This window comes from Acinonyx jubatus, chromosome B1 (assembly GCF_027475565.1).
Source record: "Acinonyx jubatus isolate Ajub_Pintada_27869175 chromosome B1, VMU_Ajub_asm_v1.0, whole genome shotgun sequence".
NCBI classification, from domain to species: Eukaryota; Metazoa; Chordata; class Mammalia; order Carnivora; family Felidae; genus Acinonyx; species Acinonyx jubatus.
The window spans coordinates 70,333,076-70,338,371 of record NC_069382.1 but is presented as its reverse complement, the minus strand read 5'-3'; the positions used below and the strand labels follow the sequence as shown (position 1 = coordinate 70,338,371).

At 36.5% G+C, this 5,296-nt stretch overlaps 1 pseudogene; it reads right to left on the bottom strand.

Moving 5' to 3' along the window:
* Positions 1-3,303: 3,303 nt before the first annotated feature.
* Positions 3,304-3,661, bottom strand: LOC106982454 (ragulator complex protein LAMTOR3-like; annotated as a pseudogene).
* Between the last annotated feature and the right edge of the window lie 1,635 nt (positions 3,662-5,296).

Below are 5,296 nucleotides of genomic sequence, written 5' to 3'. Positions count from 1 at the left end.
AATTACAATCAAATAAAATAAGTAAAATACTAACATTAATAATATGTTAACAATTAATCTACTGCACTGTGATTTACCAAGAACAGAAGGAAGTCCAGATATCAGATTATATCATGTTTCATTTGCATAACCACAAAGCCGTATCTGTTCTTCACTCTCTTTTTTATTGTTTTTCTGGTATCTTTAAAAATAACCTATATGGATACCTTTCCTTCCTTAATATTACACAAAAATCCAATCTTCTCTCAATTTCTCTCTTTTCCTGACCCACAATTGTGACTTCAAACATAGAAAATCCTGTTCTCCAGAGACCATTGTTTTCTGTTCCTCCATCTACCATTTCCTCAGATCCCTTTACCACAAAGCCCCATATCTCTGTGAGCCACATTTATGTAGTACCTGTAGCTGCTGCTAATTTGCTTACCGCATCTGACAGGAGAAACCATAGGCAAGAATAATATGGCCAACCGGTCCATCATGACTTGGACATTGTAGGGTTAGGGGAAGACGTCCTGAGTAAGATGGGAGATGAAAGAATCCTTCCTGATAAGACTGGAGAGATGGCAAACTAAGAAAGGATTCCAAATTTGCAGCATCTGACAGTCTAGAAGAGAATATGGGTGGTGGGAACAGAGGATTTGTGTTCAGTAAAATGTATTACCTTACAATCCTACCACACTGTAGGGGGTAGGAGGCGAGGCGCCTAAGAGTGTTGATGGGGAAAGAGATAGAGACAATTTGCCCGGGGGAAATTCTTGTTTTATGTCCATTATCCCAACATAATAATTGCTCTTATCTTTTCCATTCTCATAAATGGCTCAGTTTAGATAAGTCATCCTTCCAACCTTCAGACCCATCACCAGTTCTGACTTTTGAATAATTTAATATAGCCAGGTCTTTTTATTTGCTCATTATAACTGCCTTGTTTTGCTCATTTTCCATACCAAAATGCCAGATAAAGTTGATTACTAAATATGTTAAATTATTTTGCATTGTAAATTATTTCTATATTTCAGCTGATGGTCTTAAAGTCCTTAAAAATAGTTCTATTACATGTACCAAATTAACTTTGTACAAAGAAAGAAAAATTAAGCCATGGCAATTTTGCTACTCTTATTGTGTTTTTCTGTCTAGCCACAATTGTTCTTTAACATATCAAATTTCTAGGTACTTTAATTTACCCATTTTAATACCCAAAAGAAAAAGTTATTATTTGTAGAAGAAAAGCATATAGGTAATAGGATAAAAATGCTCTTGCTGCTCCATTATAGTTAAAATAATTAATTTACTTGATAACTCGTCAAAAGTGCCTGGAAACTTGCTATTTACTTTCCATGGTCTCTAGGCTAAAATAATTGTTCTGTAAAAGCAATAGTCTGAGTTGGTTCTTATATTTTTGATCTCTAACTTAGATTACAAATTTACAGGAAAAACAGAAAGTATTTGGGAATTCTTAATAGCATTTGTTGAATTACATAAAGCCATAATTAAAATGTATGAATGTAGTTGTTAATTTTCTTGAAGGTTTCACTTGCCTTCTTGGTTCGCCTTGTTATGATCATCTAACGTAATTATGTAATAGGTCCTTTAAGCAGGTTCGATTTCTTTATTCTTTTTTTTTTTTTATTACTGGTATTGTTTGGTAGGTTATTATCACAATAAGAATGTTGTCTTATTTCATTTTCTTAAGTTTATTTATTTATTTTTGAGAGAGACAGAGACAGAGACGGAGCAAGTCCAGGAGGGGTAGAGAGAGAAAATCCCACATAGGCTCTGCACTGTCAGTGCTGAGCCTGAGGCAGGGCTCAAACTCACAAAACACGAGATCGTGACCTGAGCCTCCGTCAGAGGCCACACAGGTGCCCTGAATTTTGTCTTTTTTTAAAAAAAAGTACATCACGATTCTTTCAAAAAGAATCTGAAGCAAGCACTAAGCATTTTCTAAAATTTGAAAATATAAACCTTAGAAAACTTCAGTAAAGTCAGTAATACCCTCATCCCCATCGCTCTGGACACTAAATCACCCTTCACCCTTCTATCCATTCAATAAATATTCACATTAGGAGTCCCTGTTCTGTGACAGACACTATGCCCACTGTATGGCTTCACAAAATTAGCCTTTCAATCTTCAAGTCTTGGTCTGTAAAATTGGAATAATAATTTATACTTCCACTTAGAAAATTACTAGCCAGCCCTGACATCTCAATTCAAACATCATCAGTTCTTCAAATTGTTCATGACCCTTCATGGAGTCCTAGAGCACTCTCCGAGTATTTCTATCAGAGCATTTGCATTTCTGCATTGCAATTATTTTTCAATTTTCCTTTCCATTTTTAAACTGTGAACTTCTGGAGGGCCATAATTAGATCACTTTTGTAAAAAAAAAAAAAAAAAAAAAATCCCAACAGTTAGGTTAATAGGCAACTAATGACATATTATTGAATCAAGTGAAAGAATTAATTAATTAATTGAAGCATTATTATTAGTGGCATTAGTTTATCTCCTGAAATGGTAGACTGTTTCAATGTGTGAAATCAATGAATAAATCTGAAATAAATTAAATTTCATATTGCACTTCATGATTTAGATTGTCTTGGTTTACCAAACAGCTCATAAAGGGCATGGATGGCAATAGAGCTGTCCTTTGCTGTCAGCCTTAACCCCATCTCCCCACAATGTTCTCTTCTGGCTTGCTCTTTTTCTCCTTTATTCTTCTTTCTTTTCTTTTCTGTTTTCCTTTTCTTTCTTCCTTCCTTCCTTTCTTTCTAGTGGTTGTACCAATTTTATTACTTTTACTAAGCCATTTTGTCTTCCTCACATTCAATGCAAAGAAATAAAACAATATAAAGAAAAACGTGTCCTCGTTATTATTCACAATAAAAAGGGTCTGCTTCCATTCTGCAGTCCTGGGCATATTCTATAATAAGCAGCACTTAGTGGCCCGTGTGGATCAAAGCACCATTTTGATTCTGACCCACTGAATAGTATCTCGTGCATATTTGGTGACTGAACTAACTTCATGGGAGTTGTGATGTATTGAACTATTTCTGTGGTATCCCCAGATCTCACTAAATAAGAAAAGACCCTACACACACACACACACACACACACACACACACACACACACACACAATTAATCTGTCTATAAATTACATCTTTTGGCTCTTTTCTTTAGTGTAAGGTAGAAAAAGGGGCCCTTTCTTGAGCACATGAAATTCAAGTATTATTGTCGTCTGAAGATTGTTGGATTGCTATTGCGTCTGTTATGATGAAAACAGGGCGTACATCAAAACCACTGCTAGATTAAGAAACTTCCACAACTTGTCCCAATTCTTCAAATAACGGAGCAAGTTCCTTTTCTAAGTTGACAATTAGTTCTGTACTGGCATTGCTGCTGGCTATGAAAGTCACAACCAACTGTTAATGATCGAATTGAACCACCTGCTGGATGATACTTTTATTTTTTTGAAAGAAGTTTGCTCCTTTGGTCTGTTGCAAAGGCAAAGGTAGATAAGAAACCAGGTCTCAAGGCATGCTCAGGAGCTTTATTTTTGGCCACTTAAATAACAGGAATTCCATCTCTATCTGACGTAACAATTGCATGGAGTCCTTCAACACCTGGTAATTTTCTATACAGGAATCGCTTTAGGCCATCCGCCATGATGAACCCCTTTCTCTACAGGATCAATCTCCACACCTGGCTTTCTGGGCTGCCGTGTTCTCTCCACTGTGAATTCAGGAAGAGCTTCAAAGAGAGTCTCCCCTGAAAGCCGTGCTCACAGGATTTGTACCTCCTCTGTGCTCCAGGAAGCACTTCCTCTGCCTTTGAGGCCCGGTGACAGAGGCAACCTGCTCTTCTTCTAACACCATCTCCATGCCCTGAACTTCTGGCTAATTAACTCAAAACTGGTGGGTTTATTTATACCTTGGATGAGCAAATTCAATGTCCCATAACAAAAATATTGCATAAGCTAATAGGACAAAAACACACTTATGCAGTTTTTGCAATAATAAATTTATTTCAAACTTTGCTGTTATGCCAGTCTTGTAAACTGAACATCAGCCCCGCCCCTCCCTGTATTCTTGCAATGCAAGGATGCAAGCCGGAGCATGGAAACTACAGTTCCCAGAATCCCTCACCCACAGGATTTAGTTTGAACCGTGAGCTTCAGATGGCAGAGAAAAGAAGTGCCATTTCCCTCTGGCAGCAGCAGGCACCTGCATTGACAAAGAGACTCTTGAGATTTGTATCAGCCACATGCATGCCACACACAGCTAACATCCTCATTGGTATCTTCCTCTGATCTGTACTTTCCTCCTCAGGGTCTTCCGGGAGTTCTAACACCTTTCTGCTTGAAATGCATGATGATTTCTGCTTTCCTGAAGAAAAAGATTCTGATATAGTGGTTATGCCAAAACTTAAATATTTGGTAGCTGAGATATTTTTTTTAAAAACCTTCTTGGTTGAATAGTTGAACCTCTTCTTAGCACCTCACCTCCATCTTCCTTCTCTGCTTGATTTTTCTCCATAGCACAAAATCACTGTCTGACACCCTGTATCTTTTACTTTTTAATCTTTTTAATTGCCCGTCATAGTAAAAGTGCCATGACGACAAGGACCCTTGTTTATCATACTGTTGAGTCCCCAGTTTCCAGAACAGTGCCTGTTATGTGATTGTTACTCAGTACAAGTAGTTAAATAAATGCATGAATCTGAGGGAGTGCTTTTTCATTCTTCCTGAGTGTCAGTAAACAGAAAAAAAAAAAAAAAAAAAAAAAAAAGGAGAGGAGGCCCAACTAGGGTAAGAAGAAACAGAGCATGCATGTTTTAATTTCAAGCAAGTTCTTATCCTATTTGACTAGTCCTCCAGCCGTGTTCTTCCTTCATTGTCTACTATGGTCACCATAAGTTTTAACTCACTTGAAAAGGGTAATAATCAGCCCAGCACTGAGTAGTGTTTTTCTCATGGTTTATTATTAAATTCCATTGTGATCTATAGTTGCTTATAATTTTAATCAAGAAGAATTCAATTTGGGGGTTGATAATTTTGATATTTCGGAAGAATATTCTAAGTGTATAAGCAGGTCCTTCACACGAATTAGGAAGAAAGCACTAATACCCCAACCAAGGGCAAAGGGCATACACTGACATTTCAACAAACAAGAGATAATGATCATAATAATGACCACATAAGTATATAAATAAAGTATTTAAAATCGTTTATGAAACTAATACAATTTGAGATTCACTTTTCATGAAAATGTTTAACCTAAAATAAATGTCTAATTAAAATAA